Below are 19,711 nucleotides of genomic sequence, written 5' to 3'. Positions count from 1 at the left end.
TAATAAAGCAGCCCACAGCATAGAACATAACATCCATAAGCAAATGCCCAATTTCACTTTAGGACTAAGGATCAAGTGGCTGATGCACCAAAACTTCTCTAACATTGCTACCAGACAGCAAAGAGCATCTGAGTTGCATTCGTGGCATCTTTTCTCCTGTCAGCTTTTTTAAAGGAAGGTGTAGGGCAACCCATTTTGCAGGCCCCCTTCAGTCTCTCTTAGACTGAAGCCATCTTTCTCTCAATATATATTTCCTATTCTTAACCTCCATTGTTCCTAGGATTCATTCTTCGATTTTGGAGAACATGATCTTGAGAGAACACGATCTTGGTGTATCAGACATCTACTAGGTTGGAGTTATAATATTTCCCTTATACTATTTGGAGGTCCATATATTAGCCTTATGTCATATGCCCTATATTATATGAACACAACTACTCTCATTTGACAACACACCTTTCAGGAAGTTATCCAGATTATAAAGCTGTCATACAAGGTAGATCACTCAATTGCATGCTGTTATAATTGTTTATAATGGTGAAAAGTTAGCAGTAGTATTTCACGGTACATCCATAACACAAAGTAACTCTCAGTTGCTAAATGCCATCATTCCTTGTAATATGAAAAAAGGTTAAATAAAAAGCTGAATCAGGATTTAGAACCAAGTCCCTCCCATGTTTACTAAAGAAACCACTGAAGCATCTGGGAATCCAGGCTCTTCTGAGAGCACTGAGGCAGCACAGGAGCTGAGTCCTGAAATCTGCTTATCGAGCTAGGGCCCTGCAGCCTTGGCTGGCAGTAACCAGGAGGTCCTGGAGTAGAAATCCCGATAACCCAAAAATAGCTGGGGGTAGAGATGGAAGGCTCAGGGCCTCAGCAGTCTCAGGACCTGGCCCCAACCTCACCACGTTCTCAAAGGAAGAGGTAAAACTTTCTTGCCTCATCAAAGTAATCAGTGTGAAATTTCCCATAACAGAGGCCTCCCATCCAAAGAGAAAGGCTTCAGCCAGCCCAGCTCAGGTGAGGGAAGGAAAGGCCTTTTTCCAAGCTCAGTGAGGAAAGGTCTGAGACAGCCAGAGTGCCACACTGGACTGGGTCCTGAGACACAGGACAGTTCTGCTTTCCCATCACCCTCCAAACAGAATCGAAAGGACACAACAGGACCTAAAACACTGGCACTGACAGGTAGGAGGCGTTGATGGATGCAGATATGGACTGCCTCACCCAGGGAAAGAGAAGGCCTGAAGACAGGGCAACAGAAACTTTCAGAATGGGAAGAGAAGAAAACAGCAGCATGTTTGATGTGATAACAGCTTGCAAAACTAAAGATGGACACCAAACAGCTGCTACAGGAAACCTACAGAATTCCAAGCAGGACAGTCATCTCGATGGCCATGTGTGGAGGCATGCTGTAGTCATGCTGCAGAAATGAAATCAGGGGCTGGGGACCTAGTTCAGGGGCACCATGTGAAGGTCATGAGTTTGATACCTGGTACCAAAAGAAAAAAAAAATCAGCGAGCAGGTGTGGTGGGCAGGGGTTGGTGGATTGTAGGCTGAGGGCACTACAGCTGTTAGCAACAAGCAGGGAGGGTAAATCAGGCTGCTCTACGAGCTTCCAGGCCTCCCTTTCCCTGAGATAAGAGGCGGGTGCTGGCACAGCTGGCCTGGGATCCCAGAATCTGCTGACCCTAAGCTTCTAAACTCAGGTGCACAGCAGCTAAACTCCACCCAGCACAAGCCCCAGCCCTTCCTGAAAGAAGAAAAGAAAACCGGCATTTTTTTTTTTTTTTTTGAGGTCTCATTAAAATGAAATGTCTCCTGTGTTTAGGGCTCTTCTGTCTGCAGAGGGGCCAACTCTAGGATCTTGCTCTGGGGCTGCTCTGCCCCAGGACAGCCCTTGGGTAGTGGCTCGCTGCACTTCTTTGTAATAAATCCTCACTTTAACTGGACTGGAGCTGATCTGTGCATGGTTTCCACTTTATACAAGATTCAAAGCCCAGGCTAGCAGGAAACAGACACAACTTACCTATAAAACAGCAAAGATAAAAACTACAGTGAGCTAGGCATGGTAGCTTGTGCCTGTAAATCCAGCACTCCGGGAGGCTGTGGCAGGATGGTCTAAAGTTAAGAGCCCAGTTTCAGCAATTTAGCAAAACTCTTGCCAAATTAAAATGATTCTGGATATGGCTCAGTATGAAGGCCCTGGGTTCAATCCCCAATACCCTAAAGAAAAATAATATAGTGGACTTCCTTTGCAAAATATGGAGGCAAGAAGAAAAGGAGTGTTAGAAAAACCTGGCAACCCCCCACCCCGGTACTGGGGATCAAACCCAGGACCTTGTGCTTGTGAGGCAGGTGCGGCACCACTGAGCTAAATCCCCACCCCCTAACTATCTATTTTAACAAATCCTACCCATCAAATTCACTGGGATTACATATCCAACAAAATTGCCCTTTAAAAGTGAAAGAAAAATAGTGATTAAAAAAAACCCAATTTATTGTGAGATTTTTCTGCAAGAAATGTTAGAAGTTCTGCTGGGCATGGTGGCAAATGCCTATTATCCTAGCACTTGGAAAGCTGAGGCAGGAGGATTGCTGTAAATCTGAAGTCAACCTGGGCCAAATAGTTCAAGAGACTATAACATACTATACCTCAAAAAGCAATTCTTCAGAGAGAAGAAAATTATGCTACAAAAATGCATCTCCACGAATGAAAGGAAGAATGTTTGATAATGAATAACTAAGTATAATATAAAATCTTTCATTATTATTTGATTTAAAAGATAACTGGCTCAAGTAAATAGAGTGTTGATGCACTGAGCAATGACAAATCATGAATAAATGAGAATACAGGCGGAACCCTAGGACAGCCATTAAATTCATTTTAAAATTGAGTATATCCTCAATATGAATCCATTTTCCTATGAATGATTCTAATTTCTCATTCTTTATGGCTGAGTACTATTCCATTTTTATAGAAAAACCACATCTTCTTTATCCAGTCTCCAACTGATGGGCAATTGGGCTGTTTCCAAGTTTTAGCTATTACAAACTGTGCCGCTATAAACATGGGTGCGCATACATCACTGTGATATGATGCTTTTAATTCTTTTCAATTCATTGCAAATGTATTTTATAAAGAATTTATACATGCCTATATAAATATTATATGAATGGCACAGCAAATAAAAATTTTATGACCCATTTTTCTTTTTTAAAAAATTGACTTCATTGGTATGCCTTAGGTACATAGTACAGTTACATTCATTATTGGGATCCTGTACCTACACATGACAAATCTTGGTTCTCACTTTTTCCCCTTGTCTCTGCCCTCCTTTCACCCCCTCCTCCCCTCCCCATTTACAAACATTTTATTTCCATTTTTTCATTTTCTCATATTTTTTTCTTTTCCCTTATTCCCTTTCCCCTTCCCTTCCCACTTTCCCTACACCTTTAGCCCTTTTCTTCCTATTTCACATTGTTAATTATCTCATTAGGATCTTATGTACTATTATAGTTTTTCACACTAGAGAAACTATTCGGTATTTACACATGTGTGACTTATTTATTTCACTTAGGAGTATATCCTCAAAATGTATCCATTTTCCTATGAATGAATCTAATTTATCATTCTTTACGGATGAGTAGTATTCCATTTTATAGAAAAACCACGTTCTTTATCCAGTCTCCAACTAATGGCCAAATAGGCTGTTTCCAAGTTTTAGTTATTACAAACTATGCTGCTATAAACATAGGTGCGCATATATCACTGTGATATGATTCTTTTAATTCTTTTGGAAAGATACCCAGTAGAGGGATGGCTGGGTCAAATGGAACCTCCAGTCCCAGCTCTTTGAGGTATCTCCATATTGACTTTCACAGTGGTTGCACCAGTCTGCACTCCCACCAACAATGGAGAAGGGTTCCTTTCTCCCCACAACCCCGCCAACATTTGTTATTGATTGATTTCTTGATAGCAGCCATTCTTGTGGAGTGAGGTGGAAATCTGTGTTGTTTTCATCTGCTTCTCTCAAATGACAAGTGATGTGGAACATTTTTTCATATATTTACTTGCTGCTTTTACTTCTTTGTCTGAGAAATCAGATGCCCATATTTGAATCAGGTCTTTATATTTGGGGGGGCTGGTTTTTTTGAGTTCTTTATATCTTCTAAATAACAGTCCTTTGTCTGAGGAGCAGCTGGTAAAAATTTTTCCCACATTGTAGGTTGTCTCTTAGTTCTGTTGATGGTTTCTTTTGCAGTGCAGACACTTTTTAATAAGATGAGATCCCAGGGGTTGATTCTTTCTGCTAGTTCCCCTGCTACTGAGGATTTGTTCATAAAGTCTTTTCCTAAGCCAATGTCCTCAAAAGTTCTGCCTAAAATCTTCCAGCAAATTTAGTGTCTTTTTAAATATTTAGATCTTTAATCCACTTGGATTTTAGTTTAGTGCATGGTGAAAGATAAGGGTCTAGTTTTAATCTTTGGAGGTTGAGACCCAGTTTTTCCAACACCATGTATTAAAGAGGCTATCTTGCCTCCAGCGGGGATGGTCAGCTCTTTTGTCAAAGATGAGGTAGCTGAGTACATCTGGAGTTGTTTTTGTGTCTTCCAATCTATTCCACTGATCCTCAGGTCTATTTCTTTGCCAGTACCATGCTGTTTTTCACAGTGGCCTTGTAGTGTAGTTTCAAATTGGGAATTGTTATACCCGCTGCCATGTCTCTGTTGCCTAGGATGGCTTTTGCTATTCTAGGTCTCTTCTGGTTCCAAATGAATTTTTGGATTCTTTTTCTAGTTTCACAGGAAAGTGGATACATATTGAGGATATACGCCTAAGTGAAATAAATAAGTCACATATGCGTAAATACCAGTTTCTCTGGTGTGAACAACTGTAATGGTACATAAGATCCTAATGTGATAACTGACAATGTGAAATAGGAAGAAAAGGGATAAAGGAGTAGGGGAAGTGGGAAAGGTAGGGGAAACGTAGTAAGGGAAAAGAAAGAAAACATAAGAAAATGAAAAAATGGAAATAAAGTATTTGTAAATAGGGAAGGGAGGAGGGGGTGAAGGGAGGGCAGGGACAAGGGGAAAAAATAAGAACCAAGACCTGTCATGTAAAGGTACAAGATCCCAATGATGAATGTAACTGTACTGTATCCCTAAAATGTACCAATAAACTCCATGAGGAAAAAAATAAATAAATAATAAAAATATTTTTATCTAGAAAAAAATTAATTTCAGGCATGGTGAACTGCCCTCATGTCGTAGGATGTACTTCTTTTTCTACTTGGCCCAAAGTTGCTCTGCAGAGCCTATTTCTTTTCCTAACTTTAATGAAACTTTGTTATCATTAAAAAATAACAATAATTTTAATTAATATGCTGAGAAGAAATTTTTTAAAATAAATGAGAGGAAAGTGTCCTGACCATTAATTCTTCCCCAAGTGGATGGTGGAAAGGTAAAGGTTTGAAACATCTCACAACATAAAGAGGCCCTAGCATCAACCGAGTAATAACTTACACGACCATCACTCTAGACATATATTTTCCACAGTTTCCGTGTATTGGTGAAGAACTCGGGCAATATTGTCTCCCAACAATATCAGGAAGGGGAGGGGACCGAGGCCGACAGGTATTCACTAACCTGATTAGAAAGTCAGTACATAGGCTACAAGAGTGCTGTGTCTAGGACTTGTTTTCAACATTATGGCCCCACATTCACCCTTGTAGTCATCTCTCAAGTGCCCCAACAAATACCACCCACCACTCATCTAAAGTAACCTAAGAAGTAAAATATTTTAAAAGTTCCACACCCAAATGTTACAAAAGGATAAGTTGCTAATACTCTATACAATTAAAATAAAGTAACCAACTAGGTGTTAACATTACTGTAGCTTTGAAAACAATGTTTCATAATGATTTTATTTACTGGAATGAGTCCTTGTTTCCATTTTAACAAAAAACAGAAAAAAATGTAACAGAGACACATCTTAATTACAGGCTTCTTGAGTTCTAATATGAACTGTATTTTCCTATTATATTATATTTTCCAGAAAAGCAAGCACATTTAAATCCTTCCAAAGGGGAAAATACCTTTTGTGGGTTTATGTTTGCAAAGAAGAAAGCAGAATTAAGTTTCCCCCAAAATACATACACAGAAAATGTAAGTACAGATTACAAAACTAAAGAGGCATTCCCACCCATTATTTTCATTTTCAGCATTACTGGATCTTTAGTAGAAGCTGTTTTAAGTCCTAAGTTTGGTGCGGGGTGGGGGGGTATTAATAATGTCCAAGCAGGGCCGGGGATTTAGCTCAAGTGGTTCCACCACCTGCCTTGCAGGCGCAAGGTCCCGAGTTTGATCCCCAGTACCAAAAAAATAATAATAATAACAACGTCCAAGCAGGGCTAGGGATTTAGCTCAACTGTATAGTACCTGCCTGGCAAGCTCCAGGTCCTGAGTTCAATCCCTGGTACCATAAAGCAAAAACAAAACAACAATCAATCGCTCAAAAGAAAAGCAAAAATAAAGATAAACTAAAATAACAACAACAATAATAGTATAATAATAGTAATAGTATAATAGTATAATAACAACAATAATAATAGTATAATAATAGTATAACAATTATTATTATGTCCAAGCAGATAAGGATGGAGTCGACCAAAATAACATAAAGCACATTGAGAAAACAATTAAAGTGTAGCTGGCCCTAAAACGTTAAAGATAGTTTTGCTGTGGATGGTGATCTGATATGTTATCTAAATCACATGTTTGCTTTTAAAGTCAATTTTTGTAGACATCATTCCATTTGTCCTAGCATTTTAAGTCAGAAAAGATTCTTCTCCCACAGGATATACACTACTGCTAAACGATAGAAACATCTTGAATTTAGCAGTATTTAAACATGATTCTTCTCCATCAAAAGGTTGAATGCTTTTTGGAATTTGAGTTCCATAAACACTGTAATTTTACCATTAAACATATTTCCAGGGTCACAAATATTCAAATTATGTTATAAAGATAGTACAAGCGGCTGATAAAATACGATTAACATTCATTTACAGTAGCTTAGCAGGCTTTGCCAAATGCTGCTTCCCATAACAGCCTATGAGGTTTTGATTGCATTAAGCTTCCTGATTATTCTTTTCTATCCTATGCTATCTCAACACTATTTCTAGGACTCTAAAAAGCACTAAGAAGTAGATACCAAGGTCTTTTGAAGTTCAGGAAGTCTAGGTTTCATGATATTAGTATTTTTCCCAAGTGTGTTTCTTACTTTGTACTTCTAAATTTCTTGTTTTTCCAAAAATTATAGTTGCTTTTCCATTTCTTCAGTCTTTGCAGGTTAACTCTATAAAACTGAAATCTCTGTTGAAGAAATGGTATTGATTTCATGTAAGTAAACACAAATTTTTTTGAAAAAGCACATTACTCTTGATTTCATCTGGTATATTTAAGATATTCTGTAAAACTGTCTCAGAGATATAACAATGAACATTATTATGTTTTGAAGAATAAACACTACTGTCAGCATGTTACTTTCATTAAGGGAATTTTATCATTTGATTTTACAAAAAGCAGTGGGTAATTCTTGCTGCATTTCATTACTTCACAGTGATTAGCACTTTTTAGGATGTAATTTTCCTTTTTTTTTCTCTTGGTACCAGGCATCAAACTCAGGACCTTGTGCTTGTGAGGCAGGTAGTGGCACCACCCCAGCAAAGGAAGTAACAATTAAGAAACTTTATATACTATAGGGACCTTTAAATTTATAATCAGCTACAGACTCACATTATGTCCTTTTATAGAATTATGGACTGCTCCATAACCAAATACACTCCTGTTATCTCACCAAAATGCCTTCTGGCTATTAAAAATGTGTATATTCTTGCTTAACCTTGTAACCTTAGGCCTAAAAAGATGTCTGAGGTAGCTGTCATAATTTTATTGAGTTCTTATTCTAAATTTTGAAAACTATAACTTTTGAAAAAATTTTAAAGAGCTCTTAGTCCTGCTGTGTATATAATAAACATATTTAATAAACATGCATCAATAAATGCATTTCTGGTCCAACAAACACCATTTAGCACCTTGCAATTTCTTCATTTACATGCATTCCAACACTAATAAGAGCACACAAATTCTCAGTTAGGAGCATTAACACTTTTACAGCTTTCTCATTGCTAATCTTCCTGCTAAGAAACTGTAATAAGAGAAAATATCAGAAATCTGGGCTTTGTGGGCCCACACAAATACGGACTGAGCAACTACCACTTGTGAAGTACTGTACTTGATGCCAGAGCTAGTACATATATGACAGATACGATCTTTAAGGACCAAAGCCTATGGCAGGACAGAGACTAAACAAACGGTTAGATGATTACAATTAGAGTGGATTTTTAAAATATTTTCCTTATTATAAAATAACATAGCAGGTATCACTCTAATATTTTAAATGTACTCGTTCATTTAATCATCAATGTAGTACATTCTTATTAGAGAAAAGGCAGAAAATACCAGAATACACAAAGAAGATATTTTTTTCATTGTTTATCTCATTTTCTCAGAAAGAAGAAATGCAATACTTTGGTGTGCATCATATTTTATTCATTGTATAATTTTCCCTACCTAGTGGTATATCCCAATAGTTTCCTAAAATATATTCAAAGTCACAATTTCTAGTGGTTCCATAATCTTATTCCAGCACTTTTATGTACATATTTAATTATTTATTAACTCCTGGATATTTATGTGGCTTATAATTTTCATTAAGAAAAGTATGATTAGCCAGGCATAGTTGCACGCCTGTAATCCCACCACTCAGGAGGCCAGGGAAGGGGGATTGTCACAAGTTTGAGGCCAGCCTAGGCTATATACTGAGTTCAAGGTCAGCCTGGAATACATAGCGAGACACTGTCTCAAGAAAGAACAAAAAAAAAGAACTATGATGACTGAGGAACAATGCTATGCAGTTATGCATAAAGCCTTACCCCTGTCTCTGATTGTGTTTGAGTGTGCAAGTGCATGTGTGCGGGATTCTTGAACCTAGGGCCGCATTTATGCTAATGCACATGCTCTTCCACTGAACTACTCTACCACCAAGCTACAGCCCCAAAAGTGAGATTACAGATTCCAATTACACTCCAAAAATATGGCATCAATTTACACTTTTCCTCCTAGCGATAAATTATGTTTATCATACCACATCCTCAACAGCATCAAAGATTATCCTTTAAATAAGATTCCTCCAGAAATATAAAGTCACATCTTACTGTGTGTGGCCTACCTGTGCATAAAATTGCTTGCTATATGACATGTAATATGTTTGTTTGTTTGTTTGGCTTTGTGTAATGTTTTTAAAGAAGACAGTTTATTGCATTAAGTGGGATTTTTAGAGAGAAAAATTTAAATGGCAAGTATTTGAATTTTTTTCTAGAACTTAAAGAAGTCAGTAAAACTGGATTCTCTAATACAAATATTTCCTGCCAGAAATCAGAACGTTAGGAATTTTTCCCCCTTTTAAATTGACGTTGAGCCATCTAAATACCAAAATAGTAGAAAATGGAAAGATCAGTGATTCAGCATACAGAACACATTGTTTTGAAAACTGACTAAAATCTAATAGTAGAGTATTGACCAGAGAACTTATCTTAACAAAAGTTAGACACATAAGCAACTGCACTATAGACAGGAGAAAGACAGAATTCATAACCATCATTCCCAAATGGCTCAATGCTACTTTTGGAAAAACACCAGCATCATAAGTGGAGATACCCTTACCCACAATGTGTCTGGTCTTGAGTTCTTCCATGCTTAATGTCCTTTGAGAGCCAAGGAAGCTGCTAGAAAATAGATAGTGGATCTTACTGGGGGAAAATTTGACAATAAACAATGGAAAAAAAGATTTCATCTTTGGAGAAATGTGATATTAGACAAAAATTGAAGAGAAGATATGAAAAGATCTTAAGGCACACACATACCCCTATGTATTTTCATTGTCTACACTGAGGAAGGTAGTCATAAAAATTGTGAAAAAAGAAAAAAATATTTTTTTGAATTTATATATTTTACCTGATACTTATTTTCTAACTAAAAGATACGCAGTAAATGCCCAAGATGTACCAAAAAAACCCACATGCACTAAACTTCAATGAATATTGCAAACAGTAACATTTCATTGAGTCAACAGGCACGATTTCATTATAAATACCAGGAACTGAGCCACGTGCCAATAACGCAAGAAATTCTGACTGGATCCCTCAAAGTGGCAGGTTTCTCATAATGAAAATAATGTATTTTCTTTCCAGACAGAATATAAGAAGAATGAAGGGATAAAAGAGGCTCCACTGGAACAGCTCCTTCTTTAAATGCTTAATTCCAAATCAGCACATAACTCTATGAAGGAAAAATTCCAAATTAAAAGAAAATCTAGCTTCATTCCTTCTCATTTAGTACCAATGTAGTCACACGGCAGTAATGTAACCCATTTCATGTCGTATCAAATTAATGTTTATTAACAGTCAATTTTCTTAAAGTGGAAATAAGTTTGTTTCTGACAATACATCTTTTCATGACTTTTGAAATAAATACACTTCTTACCTTTTCAAAATCAATATGATATTCATGATTATGGGATATCTAAAACATAAGTGATAGAATTAAGCTCCAAATGTTTTTAGACTGATACAATGGAACTGAACCTCTGATAGAAAATTTAACAAAAATAAACTTCGTGCTGCCCAAAGAGTTTATAAGTTCATTAGAACCCGGACAGGAAAAGTAATACATTCACATTCATCATACACTTAATATAAGCTAAACATTTACAATGAAGTTCAATGAATATCCAATAGGGCTCAGAGGTGGAAAACTTTATTCTTATTTTATAGATGAATGAGAGACTGTACCTCAGTGAGACAGCATAACTTACTCAAGAAAGTTGTAGAACCAGAAAATTAAACTCAGGTCAGCTGGCTCCTGGGGCTACAATACCTCCTCTATACAACATGCAAATAGGGTATGAAAAAATGTTGGTGTGTAAAAGAACTAGGATGCTCATCAGCGAGACCATAATCTATAACTGCCTCATTTATTTATGTAATCAAAGCAAACATATGCCTACCCACTCCATAGAAGAGTTGTGAGCATCCAATGCGACTACACAGAGGGGAGCCTTGAAAAACTGTACAGCACCATGGAAAGGGTCACTGGTTCTATAACTAAGGGAAGGAAAAGTGTAGAAACTGCATGTTGGGGTTGCAAACTGTACCTTGTAAGTGGAAGAACTCTACCAATTAACATCTGTCTAAACTTTTTTGTGAAGAATTGGGCTGCCTATTCAAGCAAAAGCCAGATGACTATGAGATTCTGCAAGTGTAGCATTTTAATGCCTATTGTACGACAAACTTTCTCCAATGCTAAGTGGTCAGGACATAATCTTTCCTCTAAGAATGGAACAACTTTAAGGCCTGCTGGGGATGTAGCTCAGTGCCACAGTACTGCCTGGCAACTGTAAGTTCCTGAGTTCAATTCCCAGTACCCAAAAAACAAAACAACAAGAATGGAACACCTTTTTCCTCCTTAGTACCTTTTTCATGAGTTTAATGTTTTCAGGTTATTCCAAAATACAAAAAAACAACTGATTCAAAAAGTAAGAAAGAAAACTGTCATCTACAGAAGTACAAGTATAGGTCATCACCTCACCTACTCAATCTTTCTTACCCCTTTGACTGACCAATGGGCAATGATACATCTCTTGGCTATACTTGGATCAGTACCTCCAAACTGTTCTGATAGTGTACTCCATAAAACAAAAATTAGTATAATTTAAATGCATGTCTAATTATGTACTTATAAATGATATACACATACTAATCTGCTTCTGTCATTTAGGATATATACACATACCAAAACCATTTCCTTCCAGCATGTCATCATTTTGTAAATCTGATACATTAGTCAGTTGTACTTCCCTGGGTCAAGCCTCATGATTCCATCTCTTCCCTTAAGATTTCTCCTCCCAAAGTCAAGAATGGAAGTGAAACCTCCAAGAAGTTACTGAAAAGTATAAAATGTCTGAACTGATCTCCCTTCACTCAGAGTTTCTAAATTTACCCCGTACACCCACATCTGACTACATACACCTCAAGAGCTCTCCACTGTGCACAAAGTCTAAACTTCTGTTTTATTTTATTTTTTTTCTTTTTAGTACCAGGGATTGAACGCAGGACTTTGTGCTCACCAGGTAGGCGTGGCACTGAGCTACATCCCTAGCCCAAAGTCTAAACTTCTTACATGACATTCAAGCAGGGCATAGACACCATAAGAGTTGTCATCTCACCAGTGATGCCACCTCTGGAAAATTAAACCTTCCTTAATTATTTTCTAAACCTGAATATGGAGTTAGTAGAGCCTACTTCACAGGTAATGTGCACTTACACTGCCAGGCACATAATGCACACCAAATAATTGTTAGTTATCACAGCATTACTTCTGTATTCTTAGCTCAGGACATTTAATCCCTAAAAAGGAAATATATTAGAATCATTGGTGGATGCTCCTCTTTACCTCAAATGCTCTTCCTGTATTGGAGAACTCCTACTCATCCATCAAAGTCTAGCTCAAATGTCTCTCTCATGAGTCTATCACACTCCCCCACACAGAAGTAATTTCTTCCTCCACACTGTTTGCATAAATGTAGGGAACTTACAACACGTCATATAGTTAATCTTTATTTCTGCATCTTTAAAGTTTAGAAATGAACCACAAAAAGATATGGATTTTTTTCACTAATTTTTCTTTTTCTTTTTTGAGATAGAGTCTCACTATGTAGCCCAGGCTGGTGACAAACTCAAGGCAATCCTTCTGCCTCAGCCTTCCAAGCGCTGGGATTACAAGTGTCCACTACTATACCTGGCTACTGTTCATTAATTTTTCATCCAACAAATACTGCCTAAGCAACTACTATAAACCAAAGCAGGTGCCTTGAGGAGCCTAAGTTTGATAAAGGAGGTGTTCAATAGCTGTTTGTTCAATGAATGGATCAATTATGATATTTAAATGCAGCATGATTTTTAAAAAATCAAATCAGTGGCCCAGAATCAAATGCTTCAACTATTTGAACACTATTCAGGGAGTCGTATTACAAGCACCTTTTGTGTACTGATATTTAACTACATGCCTACGTTTACTTGGAAAGCAAAGGAAAAATTTTACTTTCTCCAACATCTATTTCCTCTTTCAAGTAGACCTTGGCTGTATGGAAGTATGAGGCCATAACTTAAAAGTAAAGAGGGACACGAGCTAATTTCTGGCTTTTGAGCTTTCATGGATACAATTCTTGGTGACTTGGGGTTTTCTTTCTTTCTTTTTTTTTTTTTTTTTTTTTTTTCTTTTTGACATAGAGTCTTGCTATGTCCTGTTCTCCAGCAATCTTTTTGTCTTAGCCTCCATAGCAGATAGGACTACAGGCATACATCACTGCAGTCAGCTGACCTGAGGATTTTCAAAGGTGATTTTGTTGAAGTTTTCTCCTTATTGTCTGACTTGAGATTCTAATCTCCACCTACATTATAGCTTTCATGTATGATGGTGAATCTTGACTGTCACCTTGACTGGCTTGAGATGCCTACGAGATTAGTAAAGCACATTCCCAGCTGTGTCTGGGTGGGATGTGAGGGTGCGAACTTGGGGACTATACATGGCCACTGACTCCTTCCGCTCTAGCTCTTTCCCTGACCTGTCTGCTTCCTGGATACCATGACATGAGTGGTTTTCTTCTACCATATCCTTCTGCCATGATGTTTCTACCTTGGAGCCAGTTGACCATGGACTGAAGTCTCCGAAATCATGAGCCAAACTATATCTTTTTTCTTTTCAGTTGTACATTTCAGATGTTTTGTCCCAGTAACAGAAAGGTAACTAACATACCATGCTAATGCAATTTTATAAAGTGACAGTGGAACAAGGATTTAAAAAATCTAGGCTGTTTTCTGCCTGCCACACCACATACTGCTTTTCCTCTGTGATGCCCCTCTGCCACAACACTCTGCCTTAGAGCCAGCTGACTATGTACTTAAACCTCTACAAACTGTGAGCTGAATTAAACCCTTCCTCTTAAAAAAATAAAAATAAAAAAACAAATAAATACTCTCATGGAAATGTCATAAAATTTCCTGTCTATAGAAAAACTCCTGTCCTTCTCTACAAAACACAGCCCAAACACTGGCACTTGAGGTGTTTCAGAGTTGGGTGTTAAGTCTGTTGATACCCTCAGAGTTGCTGATGATGGTAGGAAACCAGAGCATGCTAATGGAGGTCCTACAGCATGTACATTGCCCTGCGTCCCCTCTCCTTAGTTCAAATGCACAAGGAGATTTAAAGGGAAATTGAACTCTTACTTCTCAAGTGCTCACCTTGTTCCCACTTCTTCAGTTTAGTCAGGTGTGAAGTGAAAAGGCTCTTTACAATGTAAGGAAGTGACAGAATATGAAAATAGAGAGGAAAAAGCAGAGCAAGAGGCAAGAGGATGCATACATTTTCTATAATCTTAGTTTAAATTGCTATGATTGGATATCATTTACAAGAATTGAGGAGAATGGTTAAAAAAAAAAAAGGTAAAGATTTTAGGCAAGTTAGCATGTAAACTGGCTAACCAAAGGAAATCACAAAATTACCTTGATTTTTACAGCAGTGGTTCCCAAAGTATGGTCCCTAACCCAGAGACTCCTCACCAGGGACCTGTCAGAAATGCAAACTTTCAGTCTCTGGGTGAGGGAGTGAAATGCTTAAACAAACTCTTCAGGTTATTCTTTGTAAGTGGTTCTACCTGAAGTCCTGACGCAATGCAAAGAGGAGCAAGAGACCCAGCTAAAGAGACATAAGGTTTCCCCTCCTCAGACAATCCGGTTAGGGAGAGGACTCTTCATTTGAAAACTAGAAAAGTTTGTTGGCGAGTAACCTGGGAGGTAACGATTCTTAGTAGCCCCAGGAGTGGAGCACTAACTCCAGCCACTCATTCCAGTTTATGACCTGGTAAATACTTCTCCCCGAAGTACTCTTCTTTCTTTACTCCTCCCTCCCTTTCTTCCTTTTTTCTTCAGTGCTGAGGATCAAATCTGGATCTGGAGCACATTAACCATGCTAACCATGGTTAGCACTGAGCTACATCCCCAAGTCCAAGCTGCCTTTATAAAGGCACATAAAGGGAGACTCCTCCTCAAGATCCACAGATGCTCTGTAATGAACAACAAAAAAGACAATCTTCCACCTGAATTGATATAAACTGTTTATTAAGATAAAGATGGCAATCATTCTTCCTCATTTTTTGTTTCATTTCTGTAGGTTTATAGAAAATAAATGAGACATACAATTAAAGCATTTTACACTTTGTAAGGTGGTATCCCACATACCTCTCTGCAGGATGGCTAGGGCACAGGACTGAACCTGGTGGCTCCACAATTTCATAGTCCTATGACCTTAGAGAAACTACCTAGTTTCTAAGTTCTGAATTTCACTTTCCCCACTTGCAATGTGATGCCAAGATATCCTCCTTTAAAAAGAACATACAGTAATTGTGAGCCAGTGGTACTGAAGACAGTAACAGCAACAACCTTCACCAGGTAACACTCATGTTGCAACTAGTAAATGTTCATACACAGAACACATTTTGCATCAGATCACAAATACCAGTCTAAACCCAAGATTTATTCTGAGTCATTCTTAGGAAGACAATAAAATTACAATTATAGGTGAACATGGAGAAAAATATCAGGGTTACATTAAGGAAGGCAAAGGAGAATGAGCTGATATCAAAGATATTTAATGAGTGTCTGACTTGGACGTTCCTGCTCTGCTCAAAGGAAAGAAACAGCTATATACACACAGCACACACGTGTATACATACACTGTATGCTACTGTGTGAATGTGTGTCCCAGAAAGCATGTGTTGGAAGCTTTATCCCCATGCAAACATTAAGAGTTAGAACCTGTATGGATGATTGGTCCCTGAGGGCACTCACTACCTGCCTAAATTGATGTACATCTTGTCTTCATCATGAGAGTGGGTTATGGCTGGAGTGAGCTTCTTAGGGAAGGTCCAGTTTGATTTCCACTCACCTGCTTATAAATGTGCTTGCACCCTCTCCTCTCACTCCACACTTTCTCTTTGCTCTTCTACCACAGAATAGGGCACCAAGAATGCTCTCATTAGATTCCAGCCCCTTCACCTTGGACTTTTCAGCCTCCAGAACTGGGACACTTATATGTATTACACATGACCCAGTCTGTGCTTATTCTGCCATAGCAAGACTAAATGGACTAGGACACCATACATACATATTCTACCGGGAAGCAAAAGAGTGGTTGATGCCTCTGACAAATGCAATAATAAAGCATTCTGTTCATTTGTTTGGCAGATGATTTATTTTTGGCAACCCTAATGAACAACTCAGGGAGATCTACATATACAGCTGCAATCATACACATACAGAAAATAGATTTCATTAACCCCAGAGGCTAACAACAGTGATGTAAGAAGTGGTAACAAATTATACCTTTGTGGCTAAAATCTACCAATATAACTCATTAGGCTCAAGCTGGGTGTGATGGCACACTCTTGTAATTCCAGCACTCTAGGAGGCTGAGGCAGGAGGATCCTGTCAGCTCAGCCTGAGCAATTTAGCAAAATAATAAAAAACTGAAAAGGGTTGGGAGACTACAGATGTAGCTGTGTGTAAGCCCTGGGTTCAATCCCCAGTATCACCACCACAACCACCATCAAAAAAAAAAAAAAAAAAAAAAAAAAAAAAAAAAAAAAAAGGTTGGGCTCAGTATAGCTTAAGGTGGATAGGCTAAATGTCTCTCACCACTTTTCTACAGAACCATTAAAATCTAAATTTTTGGTTTTTGCTTTGTAAGGTTTAAATCTGTTAAGTAAATATCAACCTGTTTGGAAATAAGCATTAAATTATTTCAGAAATAAACTTTCACTAATTTGGACCACAGTCTCTGATAATAGTGATATTATTATAGCAGCTCAGTGTTGATCCCCCCCGCCCAGTACTGGGAATCAAACTTAGGACCTTGCACCTGTGAGGCAGGTGTGGTGCCACTGAGCTAAATACCCAGCCTCCACCCCAGCTCAGTGTTACTGAGCCCTTATTAAATGGCAAAACAGTGCTAGACTCTTTAAAAACATTACAGTGAGAGCTGGGCATGGTGGCACACACTTCTAATCCCAGCACTCGGGAGGCTGAGACAGGAGGATCACTGTGAGTTTGAGACCAGCCTGGGCTACATAGTGAGTTCCAGGTCAGTACATAGTGAGACCCTGTCTCAAAAAACCAAAAAGAAAAATAAAAGAAATCTGCAGCTCCAAGACTCAAAGTGACTGAAAATTAAATGCTTTTCTTCCACTTCCAGGAAACTCACACAGATTAACTAAGAGTCTTAAAAGATAAGAAAAGCCTGTAAAATTGGGGCTATGCTTTTTATCAGTAAATCGAGCTTGTGTTCTTCCTCTGATAGCAGAGATACACACATTCCACAGCTTCCCACCCTCAGGAAACTGCACTATTACCCAATTCTGTACCTGATCCTCAAACACATTCAAATGATTTGCATCCTAACCTAGCCCACAAAGACCGGATCCCACTGGACAGACACTAGAAACACAGATCCTAGACTAGTGAGGAACCTTGGGCACATGTGAGGCAGCAGGTTGTTTGTACTACTGAAACCTCTAAAAGTTCACCATCACTGTCCTAGCCAATCTCTTTTGAGAACACCACCCCAAATACATAAATACTCCCAGCCCCAGACCATCATGTGCCTCTTTCTTGAGCACCTGAGCTCTACTTCCCTGAGTGTGTACATACTTGTGTAACTCTGCCTAATAAAACTGTTGATGCCCTTCAGTGATAAATCATGTAATTCCTTTCTAAACTCAGTCAAGAACCTACTCTGTAGGTGGGGGAGAGCCGAGGTCTCTATCTCCTTTTTGGGGGGGACTGCCTTGGACCTCATATATTGGCGATCTGATTTTTAATACTCACAGTACTCATAATGTATATGTACTCATCACACTCATTTTTAGATTAAAAAACAGGTTCCAAGCTAGGCATGGTGGCACAATCCTATAATCCCAGCACTCTAGGAGGCAGAAGCAGGAGGATCACAAGTTCCAGCACATACTAGATAGACAAGTTAGCAATTTAGCGAGACTCCATCACAAAATAAAAGTAAAAAAGGAAAGGCATTATCTTAGTGTAAAGACACGGGGTTCAATACCCAGTAATGCACAACAAAAACAAACAAACAAATAAAAATCCAAAGAACCAAAAATCTGATGCTCCAGAATAGCCATAATCTGAATTGGGTTTATCTAAGATCTCAATCTCCAAACCACGTCACCTCTCCAAAAACAGTCTGAAGCCTAAAACTGATGCAGATTAAAGTACAAAGATGGCTATTGGGGAGCACTGCCACTAGTACATCTCATAGTCAACCTTGATTCTAAATAAAGAACAATAAATAGCAACAGCCACTGAATGGATAAGTCAGCTCCTGTATCGATATCTTGCATGAGGGCCGTGAACTGTTCGTTACCAATTTCCATTGAGATGAAGAGCTTGGATCAGAATCTAAAGCATCATATCACCAAGTATTGTTTGTTGTAGCCGACAATGATTTGTAGCAAGACTTTCTGGATAAAGGAGGCAGTCATAATTTACAGTGGACCCCTGACTTACAAATTTAATCTATTCTTGAGGGCCAGTTGTAACTCAAGTTGGTCAACTGAAGGTTTAGGCTCCTCTACACAGCTTCAAAGTCTCTTTCCTGTACACAGGCAGAGCTCAGGGTCCTTACAGAGACATTGGCCCAGGATTTCTCAACCCCATAAAGGAAACGATGTTGTAATGTTCCTTCCAGAACTCTGTAGGGGTTAACCTGTATCTGAGATCATCTGGAAGCACAAGTGGCCAGCATTCAGGTTGTAACTCAAGAATTTGGTCATAGGTTAAAACTAAAATTCCGGATGTAACCCAAGTTGTTCGTATGTCAGGTTGGTCATAACTCAAGGGTCACCTAGCTGGTCTGACCAGCACTGGACTAGAAGCTGCAGTAGTAGAGATGACACAGAGTTGTGGGGGTAATCTAGATTAATTGTTCTGCACATGATCCCATCTGTTTGATGAGTAAATAGATCAAACATTACAAAGACAAATAGAAATGATGCAGTTAGGATGATGTACCCCAAAGCACTTAAGAGTGGTCATCTTTGAAAAGGAGACAACTTCTATTTATACTTTACCAATTCTATATTTTCAACAATGTGGGACCTTACATTTTGCTACCCTCAATCATACTGAAACTGCAGACCTGTGCAGGCAGAAGATGAATTCCAAAAGGAACTCCTTTTTATAAGGAAATTTGTATCTACGACAGAAATCTCCATTACTGAAGTAAACAGCCAGTGAAAAAGACTGGGATTCTGACACTTGGCCCAGAAGGAGATGAATACAAGTGGCTTTTACTTGGGGACCTCATCTACATAGCAAGACAGTTCTTTCTTGCTGTGCACCTTCCTCGGTGGCCCCTTCTTCTGTCGCCGCCCCACTTTCCCCAGATGCCCAAATCTCTATTGCTCTCTTTAGTCAGTATAAGGTGCAGCCACCCTGCCCTTCTCTGGGTCTCATACTG

The 19,711-nt window shown here is 38.5% G+C and overlaps 1 protein-coding gene across 2 annotated transcripts in view; it reads right to left on the bottom strand.

The window, feature by feature from the left end:
* The window catches only part of Srgap1 (SLIT-ROBO Rho GTPase activating protein 1), a 291,479-nt gene that overhangs the window by 254,380 nt on the left and 17,388 nt on the right, over window positions 1-19,711 (bottom strand). The window lies entirely within an intron of this gene.

The sequence above is a fragment of the Fukomys damarensis genome, unplaced genomic scaffold, assembly GCF_012274545.1.
Source record: "Fukomys damarensis isolate Sample0158 unplaced genomic scaffold, DMR_v1.0_HiC HiC_scaffold_15, whole genome shotgun sequence".
NCBI classification, from domain to species: Eukaryota; Metazoa; Chordata; class Mammalia; order Rodentia; family Bathyergidae; genus Fukomys; species Fukomys damarensis.
This window is presented reverse-complemented; position numbering and strand designations above follow the sequence as displayed.